This window comes from Pinus tabuliformis, chromosome 6 (assembly GCF_031772625.1).
Source record: "Pinus tabuliformis cultivar Carrire ecotype Pingquan chromosome 6, CPIR1, whole genome shotgun sequence".
Lineage (NCBI taxonomy): Eukaryota > Viridiplantae > Streptophyta > Pinopsida > Pinales > Pinaceae > Pinus > Pinus tabuliformis.
The window spans coordinates 612,588,389-612,605,916 of record NC_142292.1 but is presented as its reverse complement, the minus strand read 5'-3'; positions in this window follow the sequence as shown (position 1 = coordinate 612,605,916).

Sequence of the window (17,528 nt, the reverse complement as noted above, 5' to 3'; positions counted from 1 at the left end):
GTTTAAAAAATTATAGAAAAAAAATGTTTTAAAATATTTTCCCATTCAAGTTTTAAAATAAACATAAATAACAAATTATTAACATATCGCACACTTGTAACAAAGAATTAGCTATATTTAAACTAAGTAAGAGTAGCTACTAAGTAACTCTTATTATCTTTCAAAATTCAGTAATTAAACTAAGAAGCATGTAATGCTAGCTATGTGGCCTTGTCTTCATCTTGGAACTAGGAAAAGTACAAGGGTTTTACATAGGTTGATTCTAATTTGTGTAATGTGTCAAATATTTATTTTTATATAATAAATAAAAACTAAATATATTCATTTTTAGGATGTGCTTATGGAACTTCATGTTCAAAATCCATGATAACTATGATATAATGCTTCCCTGGGAACAGACACCTTAAATTAAATTTGATTTAACCAATTTTTTTGTACAACAAAAAATATCTAATTTTTTGGTCAAGTTCGTATAGAAATCCAGGCTTTGGGGATTCTTAGGATAACTCGCACACAAAATTTCTTTAACTAAGTATGATAATGTCCCACCTTAAATCATGTTCAACCTAAGAAGTTATTTTGTATTTTTTTGTTTAAGAATGACCATCCTTGACATAAATACTTCTTAACTACAATTAAGTTACATGGTCACTCATTTTAAGTTACATGGTCACTTGTTATAGTGATACCCGCACGAGTGGTATAAAGACAATTGTAAGTACTTCTGGAAAGATGAGAAAGAAAGAAAGAAAGAATTTTTTTTAATGTCCACAAGGCTAATGATAACTTATGGGACATATTGCTTCTCAATATGGATCTTGTATTCGCCCATTTTCCTATAATTCCTCACAATAAAGGCTCACAACTTCTAGACAAACCCCTTGCTCAATAGATTATCCCAAGAGCTTGCTGTGAGAATATCTGCATAACTTTCCTTATTGTCCTTGAATGCCTCACATTCTAAAATGAAATCTTTTTTCGCTTCCACTTTTTCCAAAGAGAAAAAAATACATACTCTTTCCTCCCACATTCTTTTGGCCTTTTCCATCTCTGTATTTCACAACAAAGTTGATGAGAATTATTCCTTAGCTGAGCAATAACGATTTTAGCTCTCCAAGAAATATTGACCCTTATTTATGCTTTTTGTTGATGATTATGATTGGGACCAAACTCTTCAATATAGTATTTTTCTTTCTCCCTAGCTCATTATCCCAAGCACGCTTGCTTATCCATAAATTGTGATTTTATGTTGTTTTAAATATATTTTTAATTATAAATAAATATAATTTAAAAACATGTTCTCTTATTTAGTGAAATTGTAATTTTATATTTTTTAAAATGTTTTTATTTATTTATTTATTACTATTATTATTTATAAATAAATTCAACTCAATTCTAACATTAAAATATGTAAATTTAGTAATACAATTATTAAAAAAAACTAAAACTAAAAAGTAATAAAACTTTAGTGGTAATATTAGGTTTGATTTGAATATTTTATTTTATGGTTTTCGTCGTTCTGAATATAATGTATAACGTTAATATTTTATTTTGTTATATTGGTCTAACAGTACAACCTTCAAGAGGGTAATAGAAAAGAGAACCACTGACGGTTTCTCAGGACTGCCATATGCAATAGCGCTGTTCAACTGCCTTGTGTACACGTTATATGGGTCGCCTTTAATCAGCAATGGGTGGGATAATGTTGTTGTTATGGTTGTCAACAGCATTGGCCTTCTGCTAGAGTGCTGTTTTGTTTGCATCTATCTCACTTTCGCTACATCCAAAAGCAAGGTATTATTTCAGCATATTTTTTCAATAAATATTATTTGGATGGTTTAAATAAATTTTTTTGATGCGATCCTTATCAAAAGTTTTTACTTTTTATTATTAATTTGAGTTAATTTATTTGTCATATGTTGTAACTGGGACATGTGGGTAAATTTTTTTTGAGTGGAAAGTATGTTTGTAAAATGTTTTGAGTGAAAGTTTTCCTCATCATCAAAGACAAATGAAAGTATTGAATAGAGTTTCAGTTGTTCTTAATAACGAGTAAAGCATCCACTCCAAACCTTTCATACACATCCCACAATTCTTTAAAAAAACTACAACATATCATATGAACTCAAATTATAAAACTTTACATTCACACATTTATTTATTTAATATTTTAATATTTTCATTTCCATATAGTGATTTAATTTATATAATTATACTAATTTATAATATAATAAAATTACACGCTTTCAAATTTTCCAATTTTTTTTTTAAAACCTAAAAATTCACATACATGTCTGTGTGCAGAGGAATATGGGGACGATGGTTGCTGGCGTGTTGGTGGTGTTTGGCACTATTGCAATAATTTCCTTTTGTGTTGTTCATGATAACAAGCATAGGAAGGTGCTTGTAGGAACTGTAGGATTGATGGCCACTATTATTCTCTACGCTTCTCCACTATCAGTAATTGTAAGCACATGTTCCATTAATTCTGTTAATTCCGTAATTTGTTACATAGCTGTGGAACAAAAAAATCTCCAAAGGTTTAACGGAGTTGATTTGAACATCTTCAATTATTGTTTGTTACATTGATCATCTCTTATGTTAATAATTTTATACAGAAACGGGTCATATGCCGAGTTTCTATTTCTCGCTGTTTGCTTTTCTGGGAAGCCTGTTGTGGTTGGTGTATGGGGCTCTGAGCAGAGACATAGCCATCATGGTAATATCTGGTTCTTTGTTTTTATGTGAAAATTATGTATATGTAATGATTAAAGTTATGGAAATTCTGGTTATATTTTAAAAAAAATTGATTAAAAATTTTTGTAGATACAAGTAAAAAATGTCAAACTTTATAATTTTAAGTGTTTTAAAGATTTTTAATAGTACTAATCTATTTCTACTATCAAAAACATGATTTAAATACTGCATCTACAAAAAATTTTAATTTCTTTTACCTAAATTCAAACCATGGTCTAGACAATTCCTATGCCTATGCTTTCCTATGCTTTCCTAGAAGACTCCCACTTATATTGGCTAAACCCTATAATGTATTGTCATGTTCCACGTATTTTGCAGACACCAAACTTGGTTGGAGTGCCACTGGGGCTAGGTCAGATGGTTTTGCATTGTATCTATAGAGACAAAAGGAGCCGGATTGTTGAAAATGCAACGGTGGATACAGAGAAGCAGCCGGAATCAATCAAAGAAAACATCACAGAGGAAATGACAAACAAAACAGGCAACACAAAGTTCTGCTCAGATCCAAATATTGAAATGCAGTTGAACGTGTAACTTAAACGGAGGCAGACAAGGGTACTGTAATTCATAATAGTCAGATTCCTTGTTATATACGTCACAGATGGAAATATACGTCAGATTCCAATTCTTTCAGGAAATTCACGATATGTTGTGTTTGTGGTACTTAGTTGGAAAAATTCGAATTACATAATAATACTTGTTTATCGTCTTATAAGTCTACTAAATACATGTCCACTGCGTCTGAAAGTGATGGTTCATGTGTCTGCCAGGAACAAGTTTTTTAATATGAGGTTCGAACATGAAATATATGTGGTTAGTAGATTTAAATTTCAATATTTTTTTTAAATACACGTATAGGTTGCTATTAAATTTATCAAATCAAAACTTAAAAATCGAACGAAGTAGCATTAGTCACGACAGTATTTTCAGCCAGATGAAAAATTATGTAAATATATGAGGTAAAAATGGAATTTCAATTTATGTTTTTGTGTTTAATATTCTCCAAATCACTCTTGTATTTTTATTTAATTTATGAATTGTTTTTTAATAAATATGTATGTGATGGTAAAATTTAAAAATATATATATCTTAATATATTGTAATATAAATTAAAAATATTTGTATTAATAATTTAATTATTAATCTAATTCAAATTTTAATTTTTGTTTTTTGTTTTGTTTTGTAAGAGGATTCCCATCAACCTACTTGCCAAATAGTTACCAATAAACACTTGTTCTCCTCTTAAACTAGGCAGATTTCAACGTTGGATTTATTATTTTTTTCTGGGATTTGAACCTTAGATCTCTCATTTTCTTTCAATACTCACCTAGGTACAAGTAAATATTAGGGTCTACATGTTAAACCAAGTTATGACTAAAGGATTTGAACCTTGGTTCTCTCACATTACTTGATCACCAATTGAGAAATATCTCTCTATATAATATTTTTATTTATTTTTTGTAAAATAATTGACACAATTAATACTATATTTATTAGAGAATATATATATGATTTAATAACTTCTTTTAAAAAAAAATATTAGATTTATATTAAAACAATTCATGATGAATATATACCAATACTGCTTAAAAAAATATTCAGAAATTAACCAAATAACTTTCAAACATATATATATATGCATGCCCATGAAAGTTCCCAAAATCCTTCCAAAATTAAACTCTAGCTGAGCATAATTTATGAACCACATAAAAGAACAAAACAGTGTTAATCAGGCTTTCATTCCGGGTGACATTGTCTTTTATATATCTGTATCTGATAGCTCTTGGACATCTACCTCCATATAATGTGGGAGGATCAAAAGAAGTATGTCCCTATATTCTTTCACTAAAAAATCTTGAATTACCTGATACAGAGATGGTAAACTGCTTATTGTTCAGGAACCAAAGTAATCCGCATAAAACAATTATTTCAGCTCAAGTATTTATGCGTGGTTCTCCATTCCATAAAAAGAAAACATAGAGCGATCTTTTGTTCATCTTTAAATATAGCTCCACATGTGCACCTGCCAAGTTGTGTCGCCCCATCAAATGACAGTCTCTCGTGAAATAACATCCAAGATAAAATCATGTAGCATATCCAGTTTGTATTGATATGATACCCATCAAACAAACATGATTTCTAGCATTCGAAATATCCACTATTATGAAAAGACTTACTACTCTCAGCAGTCCAGTTTGTAATGCATTGTTGGATGTTGGATTCCCATGTAATCGATAGCTGAAGAAAAAGTGATATACCATTTTGATATACCATTTAAGCATCGTATAACATAATATTCATATATAATAATAATAATATTAAATATTTAGTTACACATTTAATTAAAAAAAAAATTAGAAATGATATAAGTACATTAGACATAGATCTCAACTTTTAATATGTGATTATTATTAAAAATATTAAAAATATTTCTTGAAATTAAATCTTTATCATTTATCTAATAATTATTAATAATTAAACTAAAATTCTAAAAATCTTATTTAAAAAAAACATATTGATATAATAATATGTCATATTATACCATATGATGATGATAATGATGGTGGTTAACGTCCACTAAGACCAAATTGGTGCTATAGCTTTCTTATTTTTCTCTACGATCTTCCAACTTTCTTTTATCTTGCATATCCTTCATTTCTTCTAGTTCTTGGGACATTGGTTCTTAGCTTCACGATCTTTCGTTCATTTGAAGATAGTTAGAGAAGAAGTTTGGTCTAGGAGATCTGCTTGGTTGTTAAATGAAGATTTATTTTGTGCAGTATTTGAATCCTCATAATTGTTGATGCTTGAGGGGTTGTCGAGTTCACTCTTTTGTTGTTGGGTGGGCCTTTCCCCCTTGTCTTGAGAGTTGTTTCTTTCTTGCCCGATTTTTTGTGATTCAGAGTTTTCTCGAGAGTATTCTTCTTTGATGATAGTGTAGTGTTCTTTTTGTGCTCCTTCCCATCGTGTAGATCTGTGGTGATTTTTCTAGCAGAATTTTTCTGGGAGGCTTTTGGGCAATTTTTGGCTAGGTGGCATGTCTCAAAGTAGGATCGACATCTGAAGAGGACATTTTCATAATCGAGTTTCTGGTTCCACACATAGTCTTTACTTGTTAGGTGTATTTCAGCTGGGAATCCGGAGCTGAAGTCCATTTCCACACAGATGCATGCATAGGTGGTTCTGGCATATTCGTCTATTTCTGGGTACCTGCAGTAAAATTTCCCAATTGCATTTCCAATTGCTTTTAGCGAAGAAAAATTCCATTGATGCAAGGGTAGGTTTGGAAATCTCACTCAAATTGGTGCTAAGGTTATGACTGTTGTTGAGAGATCGAATGATGGGTTCCATGGCCTCATGAATAGCCCTAATTTTTCTCGAAAACAAGGGCCGGAATCTAGAATACATTGTCTGCTTTCAGGGTTTTCAAAATATACTATAAAGAAACACCTAGCACAGGGGTATATATTAATTGCATCAGGAATTAGAGGCTTCCATACCTCCGAGATCCAACTATGGAGAGCTGTCAACTACGGCCAAAAACCATTGAATCGACAGATTAGGGCACTTTCAGAGAACTTCAAAGCCTCATCGAGTGAGGTTTGGACCACCTGGAGAGTGGGAGCTGATGCTTCACTGATGATATGGGCAGGAGATTGCCCCCCAGAGGCAGACAGAACTGAGCCAACAACTATTTTTGTGAAGCTGGGAGCCATCCGAAGAATGCTCTCCGGTTGATTATAAAAGATTTCCTAAGAGAAGGCCACAAATTGCTGAAGAAAAGTGAAGAGCCGCAAGTCTATAAATCGTAGTAAAGAGAGCTGCATATCTATAAACCACAGAAGGTCCAATCGATGAGGAGAGAAGTGAAGAGCCGCAGATCTATATCACAACTTGGTTAAAGAGCCGCAAATCTACGGTGGCCGCAAGATCATCAAGAGAACCACCAAAGGTAGAAGCCTAGTCATAGATCGAACCACTGAAGGTAGCCAAACGTAGAAGCCTAGCCGTAGCTCGAACCACTGAAGCCTGGCCGTAGCTCGAAGGCAGCCGAGCACAGAAGTTACAAATCTATAAATGGCCAAACGCAGCCGAACGTAGAAGCTACAGATCTATCAAAAGCAGTGGAAGCCGTAGATCTACATGAGAAGCCACAAATCTATTAGAACATAGATCTATCAGAACGCAGATCTATGTTTATAAAATAACGCAGATCTATATAAACTGTCGAACGCAGCTTAACGTAGAAGCCGTAGATCTATCAGAAGCTGTAAGGAAAAAGTCTATTTGTATAAATAGGTTTTATATATATCTCTGGCTTAGTGTGAGTTTCACATTGTTCTTAAAACCCATATTTCCATTCCTAAGCTAGTTCCCAGAAAATCTCCATTGACCTTACTCTGATGCCTTTTGTTACACTAAAATTTGTCACCATGACTATTTATAGTCGGTATGGCTCCATGAATTGTCATACTGTCCTCCTTGGCAAGTCTTATACCTCTGCTCCTCATGTCAAACTCCAAGAAAGAGAGAAAGTCCTTAAAAATCAATATAACTCTGGTTACGCAGTTTCTCTTAACCTTACCTACGTGTACGCACCTCAAGTTCACAATACCTGCGTACTTGTATGCTCTGTCTGTAAAGGGGTGGGTGCGTACTCCTGTAAAGGTCAAAAGGCGCAAGTTTTACTTCAAAAAAGTTACTTGTGGTCGAATCTAGAGCATTCTAGAAGATGGTTTGACGTGGATTGAGCGCCTCCAGATGGTTCATGCATCCCAAAGAAAGAGGAACTTATCCCATGAAGAGGGGAGCTATCCCATTGAAAGAGGGGCTTATCCCATTCATGGTGGACGTGATTAACTTCCTCCAAAGTATTATAAATACAGGTATTGGGCCAGAGGGAGGGGAGGTTGAAAGCTGAACATTCCTAAGGGTAGATGCTGCTGAAATTAGGACTCCCTTATAGAGCTTGAGAGGAGAGATTCCCATCCTTTCTTAGCTTTATTTGGAAGTGGGTGAGCTGATCAAAGTAAAGGAGAACTCTTGCTGGACCCTGAGAGGGACCTGCACAACACCAAGGCACTGGTTGTAATGGTTTCTTTTGTTTCCAATTAATACAATTAAGTTCATTTTTCTCAACAAGTTGTTATATATAATTTGTTTCATATACTCCTTGGTCTTTATGATGAATATGTTTTATTATATGAGTTATTCAGGTGCTATGTAATCGTTTGCTTGTTAGTGAATGCAGGTTTCAAAGAGAAGGAGGAGCTCATCTGGATCGGAGAGGCTTGGCTGCTACAAACAGCGTTGGACTAAAGGTATGCTTTAAACACCTGGTTGCTTGTATTTTAAATGCATATTTAGGGAAAGATAGTGCTTGATTGTCTTGTTTGTCACTAGAAAGCCTTAGCTTCTAGGGAGGTTGGTTTTGTCCGCAAAATTGACTCTCTCCGCATGACAAAATGGCGACTCCACTGGGGAATCCATGGATTTGATTGGTTTCTCTTTTGATTGATACTTTGCTTTGAGAAAAGTCGATTTCTTTCTGGTTTTTGACTGATTGACTGTGAATTTGGGTGGAATAGCTTAGGGTTGAGTTAGTTTTTATTTTTCTTGGTTTTGAGAGCAGTACGCACCCTCTGCGTTAAGCACAGTGCATACTTGTACGCACTGCAGCTTTGTACACAGAGCGTGGCCGCACCTGTGCAAACAGGCTGCCTACGTACCCTGTCAAAACTGTAGAAAATTTCAATTTTTTCCTTTTTACCTCTTAGATTTAGTTTATAGTTTGTTTTTTGCTACCCAGATCCACTGGTTACCTATCAGAAGTCTTCATCTAAGCTTGTTTCATTAGCATCAAGGGTTTTAGTGAAGTTCATAGAAGTTCTAACCCTAGGTTTGATTTTTGTATTAGTCTTGTAGTGACTTTGGCTTTAGAAGTTGTAAAAACCTTGGATATCCCTGGTCTTTTCAGTCTTCTTAGGAGTCGAACCTTTCATAAAATCCACCTTTGTGAGAAACCTAGCTTTGTGTTGTCTCTTTGCGGAATTTCGAGAAGGCTTGTTGGTTAAGCTGTGAATTTCATTCTTAAGAAAACGAACAAAATATTTTTATTTTTGTTTTTTACTAGTTTATGATTCTGCATGAATTAGTCCTTGGTTGAATTTTAACTGAGTAAAACATCCTGGAATTATATTTTGTAAGCTTTTACCTCATTAGATTTGCTTTTAGGTAAATTTCTCTTAGATTTTCTTTTAGGTAAAATTGATTTGATTTTCATAGATTCTTAAAATTGATTTTTGTTAAGTAGTTTTACATGCTTTGTTAAAATAGGAAAAATACAAAAATCTCTTTTGAAGGAAAGTTTGTTTTAGTAGCATTTGAAGTCTTTGAAAAGAGAAAGGAATTTTTTGTGAAATAATTAGTAGTCATGTGTTGTGTGCTTTGGAAAAGATAAAGAGATTGTTTCTTTGATTTTCATTGCCAAGAAAGTTGTCTTTATAAATTTTGCATTCTCCAACTCTCTTAGCTAGGGAATTCATTAAAAAAGAAAGATAGTATAAATCATCTTAGGTGCATCTTTTTAGTGGATTTGAGTCGAGTCTACACACCATCAGTTTCATCTCCACTACCTTTTGTCCTAAAGAAAATCCATAAAAATTAATGCTTAAAGTAAAATTTACTTAGTAACTTTTTATTTACTAGGGCTCTGAAACACCAATATAGATCAGGCTAGTGTCTTGGAGTAGGAGAGTAATTAACTCTCCAAGACAGTAAAACCAAACAAGTAGCTCATCTTGCGATAGGATAAATCCAACTGTTACATTTATGCTCTGGGAAAGCTCCTCTTAAAGGAGAAGCACGAGATCGTGTCCGAACCAGTGAGGGGATCAATCCTCCTTCATTGGGAACGACGCCAGATACACACGTACTACAAACGGTAAACCTCGGATTGACCATTGTCGAGGAGCCTGGGATCACTTGTCGGTAAACCTTGGATTATTGTCAAGGAGCCGGCAAGGGGATTGAGCTTGTTACTCTGCCCTTGCGTGCTATCGGATCGTAGACTGTTCCCCCAGGTATATTTGTTGTTGTTGGTGACCTTAGTGACCATTATCTTTAGGGTTCTAGCCAAGGTGACGGTGGAGGGAAGATCCCACTGTACCTGGAGCAGACGTCGGCTAGACTCACTTGGATTTTCTCGGGGGTTCATTTCACTCGAGACGGTTAAAGTGGAGGAACTTGTGCCAGTCTATTCATTAAGCAGGTTGCCGGGGTAACTGTTCCACCCGCGACTTCTGTACTGAATTCTGCGATGTTGGGTTTCATCACCAATTAGTGTTTTCGGTCTGGAAGGTTACTGTTTGTGTATGGTTTGATGCCCTAGATTCTTTAGGCGTGTGATTCGAATTTGCTTGGTTCTTTAGAGACTTTAGGTGGTTTGCTTTGAGATTTTACTTTGTTTGCGTGTGCAGTAGTTAAAAGTTTTTAACTGTGGCTGAATTACCAAGACAGTCCCGTAGACTTCGGGGCCAGTCTCCTGAGATTGTAACCGTGGCCGATTTGTTGAGGAAGTCCCGTAGACTTCGGGGCCAACCTCCTGAAGACGTCCCAGGTCATTACGAAGGTTTGAAAGTCCTCGTAACTCATAGTGGCAGTAAAGTAGGTTCACCTGAAGAAGGAGAGTCTTCGTTGGTAGTTCATCCTGATTACCAAAGTCTAGAAACAGGTTATAATCCCGAAGCTATTGCAGTTTCCGTGCTTGCTGGTAGTTTTTCATCTACTAGTGATATAGGCGAAGAACCTGAGATATCTGAACCTGTTACTCCAACTTCTAGTGCTCCTGATTCACCTAAGGTAGAAAGAGTCATCACCGAAAATCTTCCTTATGGTTTGATAGCTATTGAAGAACTTGCTCCAGAAGAAGAAATAGGCGTCCCTATCCCTGAAAATCAACCTACTATTGATCTAAGGGAGCGTGAATCCATTTTTTATAGTCCACCTAGAAGTACTACTTGGTATCTTTCTTTAACTAATTATTTGGACAACTCAGGGTTAAGTTTTTCTCCACCTCGTGCTCCTTATCCACCTGGAGGTATTTATACTCCTGTAAATATGTCAGGTCAGTCGTCCATGTTTATTCAATTGCCTGAATCTTTTTTGTACGACGGTCCTTCTGTTCCCTCTGGGTATCAGTCACTTTCTCGTACTTTTGCGGGAGCATCTCCTCAACCCATTGAACATGGGTTATTAACTGGAAACAATGGTAATAAACCGTTGAGCGTAGGAGACATTTATATAATGTCAGGTTCAATTCCCAGTTCTCAACCTCAAGGTGGCCAGTTACCGCCTAGAGGGCAACCTCAATTAACACCTGGGGGGCAACCTCAAGGTACACAAATTGTGTCTGGGGGGCAACCTCAAGGACAGTATGTACCCGTGGTACAGTACATTCCTCAAGGTCAACCCCAGCCTCAATACGTACCCCAAGGTCAACCTCAGTATCAATTTATACCTCAAGGTCAACCCCAGTATCAGTACCTACCTCAAGGGTATCTACCCCAAGGTCAATACTCGAGTCAAGGTTTCTAGCCACCCCAAGGTAAATCTTATGTTCAAGGTACGGGAAATGTACCTTTCAATTATCAATCCTACCCTCAATCCGGTTATGGATCTCAATATCCTCAACCTGTTATGCGTCAATACCCCAGAATGAACATAGTGTGGGATCCATCGCAAATTCAACAGGTATTGCAGCCAAGTGTACAGTTGTCATCTCAAACTGGACAACCCCTAGTTTCTGGTTCACCCTAGCAACCAGTCCAGTCTAATATTCAAACTTCTTTACCTTCGGTAATTTCTCAGTCTGGGCCTATTGCACCTAGTACTCCATCTCAAATGACTGCTGCAACTACCGCAACATCTGTTCAATCTACCCCACCTACTTCTGGAGTATCGACAGCTCCGGTTTCTACTGTCTCTGTAACTACTCCTCATACATCTTTACCATCGACTGGATCCACGATTCAAACTATGGTTCAGATGCCTGTAGGACAACCTGGTTTAAGTACGGTTGTCACTATTCAACCACAATTCACTTATCAACCGTACCAGGGACAGTACCAATACAGTCCTACTGTCCAGCAGCCAGTTTACCAGTATCAACCGTATCCTGGGTACACTTATCAACAACCACAACAACCCCAGTACGGTCCGGTTAATCCTGGTTTTCCGGGAGGATACAATATCCCGAACGCGATTCCTATTCCTAGTTATCCTGGATATCCTCCTCCTGGGACTGGTCTCGTGACCCAGAGTTTTAGGGATCCTAATCGACAATTACCATTTATCGCAACTTTGGATTTACCAGACTTGTCGCGCCTAACGAACGATCCAATAAATTATCTTCCGTTTTGGTCGCCAATGCCAAATAAGTTGCCCAGTGACATACCCAAGTTCGAAGGTAAGTCTGGAGAGGACCCGTCGAATCATGTGATGACTTACCACCTCTGGTGTGCCTCTAATTCCATCTCGGATGATTTGATCCGCTTACGTCTTTTCCAGCGTACTCTCATTGGTCTCGTGGCCAAGTGGTACATTGAGTTACCACGGGCCTCTTTTTATAATTTTAGCCAGTTAGCTACCTCGTTTTTAACTCATTTTCAGTTGCCGGTCAGATATGATAATGGCACGGAGTTACTAACTTCATTAAAACAATCGACGTCCACTTATATTTTCGATCATATTCATGAATGGAGACGTCGAAGGCGGTTAGTGAAAGTTTTTATCCCAGACCAAATCTTAGCTGAATGGTTTGTTAAATCATTGTTACCGAAGATTACTGAAGACGTAGCTAAGGCCGGAGTAGTTACTGAGGAGCAAGTGATTGCTCAAGCGCAGTACCTTGACTTAGTTTATACTCAGTTAGGTACGTTACATGAAAATATCCCAGATCTTCCTAAGTCAAAACAAATCGCTGCTGCTCCTTCGGGGTCTCATGCCGCTGATGGTATGATTGGTACGGTGAATACTAAAAGAAAGAAGAAGTCTTCCAAGAACTCTTCTCCTATTATAACCTTGCCTGACTCCCCGACAGGAGATTCTTCTGCTGAAGTTTCCACTGATATTCATGCTGTAGAGTCATCTACGACTAAATCAAAATCCGGTGGGAAAAAGAAAGGCAAGAAGAAGAATAAAGCAGACAAAACTCCAAAGGAGAAAACTGAAAAGTCGGAAACCAATGACGAAAAGCGCAAACCTCGTTATCCTTGTCTTATTTGTGAAGAGGATAATTTTACAAGAGATTGCCCTCATCAGGCAGAGGTTGTGAAAATCGTCAAAGGTTCCCCAACTCCTGTTGTTTTGAAAGATCCATTTCCAAAGCAAGAGAGTAAGATGATAGGTTCTTCCTCGAGTGCCAGTGAAGAACCCATATTGATGATGTCTCATGTAAGGATTGCGACTCGATCGCAAGATTATGGTAGTAAAAGTCCTGTTGATGGCAAAGAAGCAGAATCTTCTCATTCTAATCCATCAACCTCAGCTCCCGGTTCCGATCCACTACAGATCGAGAAACCTAACCCGGACTTAGTAATAAAACCGCCCGCCAAGGGTATACTTCGAAAGTCTGCTTTCAATCCACATGCGAGAGCGGCTCAGAATTATAACATTGTTGAGGACTTAGCTGTTTCTCCCTCAGCAATGTCGGCTTTGGAAGTGCTGCAATCATGCCCAGCACAGCGCAAATTACTTTTGTCAGCTATAGGAGCTGTTGATGTTCAGGACCCGAACCTAATAATCTTTGATCTAGAAAATAGTACACCGCGTTTGCCTCATCAAATGGCTTTCCAGATCCCAGTGATAGTCAAAAACAGGCCTATTCATCGGACTGTAATTGATGAGGGAGCTTCCACGTGTATTATGTCGATACAGTGTTGGAGATCGCTTGGTTCTCCTTCACTAAATCAATCCCCGACAATTCTTAAGGCCTTTGATGGCCGTGGGTTTCATCCGTTTGGCATTCTACAGGATTTTCCTATAGGGGTTGAAGGAAAAACCGTTAGTCTAGATGTGGAGGTGGTTGATGCCCCTCTAGACTACAACCTTCTCTTGGGTCGAAGTTGGTCTTATGCTATGACAGCGGTCGTTTCATCGGTCTTCCGAGTAATAAAGTTTCCACATAATGGCAAGATCGTAACCATAGACCAGCTGGCTTACTTTTCATCCGACCTAGCCTCTTTAGAGAGTATTCAGCATGTCGGTAAAATGACTATCCCTTATAAGGATGTTGGAGTAGGACTAGTTAAAGATGTCGGTTTACTAGGAACTTTTCCTTTTCCTCCAATCAACGCATTGTCTTCATTTGCATCCATTCATATGATTACATCAGACACCATTGTTTATGATGATCCTTGGATCGTTCCTTCTGAATCTGAGATAGACTCATTTGGTGATGCTATGCCTTTGAGTCCATATGAAATTGCCTATGAGGCCGTGCAGTCTTTTACCGACCCGCGTTCAACCAAAATCGACCAAATGAATGTGGTCAGTGAGGAATCACTTTTCACATCAACCTCGGAGTTAATAGCATTTCCCGAAGTTGTGTCATCTGACGAGCAACTTCCTGAAGTCCTGTGTGTAGACGATTTACCATGGGAAGATCTCCATCACAGACCTTCGTTTTTACCTAAGGATGATCGTTTTGAAAATGATTTCTCATCAATATTTACAGCTGAATATGTCAAAGAAGCTCAGAATCCAATGAAACATCCTGATTCAGAGTTGAATTTGGGAAACATCTCTCGCACTATTCCCATTGACATTTCAGTTAAGCCTGGAATTGTTGAGAACATTCATATAGGTGCCTCGTGTTCAGATGACGAAATTCAGACATACAAGGCCCTATTTCAAGAATTCTGCGACGTGTTTGCCTGGTCCTATGAGGAAATGCTAGGAATTGATCCCGCAATTGTTTTCCATGAGATTAAGACTTACCCGGACGCTAAACCTGTCCGACAACGTTTGCGTCAGATTCACCCACGAAAAGCGGCTGCAATTAAAGCAGAAGTTGAGAAGCTGTTGAAAGCAGGTTTCATTTATCCGATCCCGTTAACGGATTGGGTATCGAATATTGTTTCGGTTAACAAAAAACAGGGAACAATAAGAATATGCATCGACTATAGGGACAATAATCGAGCTTGTCCAAAGGACAACTACCCAACACCCTATATCGATCAAATAATTGATGATTGTGCCGACAGTGAAATATTTTCCTTTATGGACGGTTTTTCCGGTTACAATCAAATCAATATTCTACCTGTCGATCAACCAAAAACGGCTTTCATTTGTCCATGGGGGACATTTGCTTATTACAAATTGCCTTTTGGGCTTAAGAATGCCAGAGCAACTTTTCAAAGGGCGATGTCTTATGCGTTTCATGACATCAAACACATTGTGCATCTGTATCTCGATGATTTGCCTGCTCATTCATTACATCGAGCTGATCACCTTGTCCATTTACGAGCAATTTTCATGAGGTGTAGGCATTATCGAATTCGGTTGAACCCACACAAATGTGTCTTCTGTATAGAAGTGGGTCGATTACTGGGATTTGTAGTTTCGAAAGCCGGCATTCGTGTCGATCCTTCGAAGGTAGAAGCTATCATCAAATTGCCTCCTCCTTCGAGTCTTCGCCAACTCCAAAGTTTGCAGGGGAAAGCAAACTTTTTACGACGATTCATTCCTAACTACGCCGAGGTTACAAAGGGTTTTACTCGGTTGTTGAAACAGAACGCTCAATTCTCTTGGGATGAGATAGCTCAGAAATCTTTTGATGCACTCAAGCACGCGTTGACCCATGCACCGTTGCTGCATCCTCACAACTACAACCAGGATTACTTTTTGTACCTCGCCACCGCTCATTCCACCATCGGGATGGTCTTAGTTCAGGAAGACAAATTCGGAATGGAACATGTGATATATTACCTTAGTCGGACATTAAACCCAACTGAGCTCAAATATTCATATGTGGAGAAATTGGCATTGGCAGCCGTTCAAGTTGTCCAACGTTTTCGTCACTACATTTTACTCCGTAAAACTACAGTCATTTCGGATTGCAACCCTATGATCTACATTTTGACTAAACAATTGCTAGGGGGCAAGTACTCTAAATGGATCGTTATCCTGCAGGAGTTTGACTTGGAGTTTGAAAAATCTAAGTCTAAGAAATCTTTAGTTTTTGTAGAGTTAATGTGTGACTTCCCGCGTGCTGACACGGAAACTGTGGCAGAGGAGCCCATTGCGGACGAATCTTTCTTTCTCATCAGCACTTTAGATCCGTGGTATGGGGATATCATCATCTATCTCTAGACCCAATCCTTTCGGCCCGAAGTTTCAAAGTCGGAACGTCGAAAAATTCGATTCCAGTCCCAACAGTACAAAATTATTAGAGATACTCTTTATCGCCGTGGGGCGGACTTGGTTTTTCGACGTTGCTTAACTCATGAGGAAGCTGAAAGGGTTTTGAATGACTGTCACTCTGGAGCGTGTGGCGGTCATATGTCTGGGTATGCCACAGCCCAAAAGATATTGCGCGTTGGCTACTTCTGGTCGTCCTTGTTTAAAGATTGTATTACTGCGGTCCGGAAATGTCACAACTGTCAAGTGTTTGATCGCAAGATGCGCGCTCCACCCGCTCCTCTCCACCCTATAATTGTCGTTGGTCCTTTTTCCAAATGGGGTATCGATTTTATTACATGTAACCCTCACTCGGCCAGGGGGCATGCGTATATCATCCTTGCGGTAGATTATTTTACTAAGTGGGTCGAGGCGATGCCTACATTCGAGGCAGACGGCAAGACAACTGCAATTTTTGTATTCAATCACATTATTGCTAGGTTTGGTGTCCCACAAGCGATAATCACTGACCATGGGCGCCATTTTCGAAACGTTATGATGACAAAAATTACTGGCCAGCTTGGTTTGCGTCACGATAGTTCCACTCCTTATTATCCACAAGCAAACGGTCTGGTTGAGTCCAACGGTCTGGTTGGCATTCATCGGTCGAATTGGCAAAACATGTTATTTTCCGCACTTTGGGCGTATCGAACCTCAGTGAAAACATCAACAGGGTTCACTCCTTTCCAACTAGTTTATGGTTTGGAAGCTGTGCTGCCCATTGAATGCGAAATCCCGTCACTGCAAATGGCCATCGAGTTACTTCCAGCTACTTCCGAAGAGGAAAAGCATTTATTATACTTAGCTCAATTAGATGAGACTCGACGTGATGTTGCATTGGCGATCGAGACTCACGCAAAATGTATGAAAGCTCAGTATGATCGGAATGTGACCCCTCGGAATTTTTCGGAAGGAGACCTAGTGCTATTATATGATCAAGCTAATGATAAATTAGGTGCTGGAAAATTTGTTCCTATGTGGCATGGGCCCTATATTGTCAAGCGAAAGCTAGCAAAAGGGGCCTATGAGTTGGTAGACTTTGACGGGGACTCTTTGGGTAAACCCAGAAATGGACTTTACCTAAAGAGGTATTATGCTTAAATGGTGGGTATGGAGAATTTTTAGTTAGGTTAGTTTTTCTTTCTAGCTGGTGTTTTTGTTAGTTTAGACAGTGTGCTTAGCTCAGAGAGTGTGTTTTTCATCGTTATTCTGCTTATCTTGGTTTTACCCTTGATGTTTGCAGATGTCGATGCCTCTCCAAACATACATTGGATTCGCTGATGGTGCTTGTCATAGTACACGGAATATCTCTT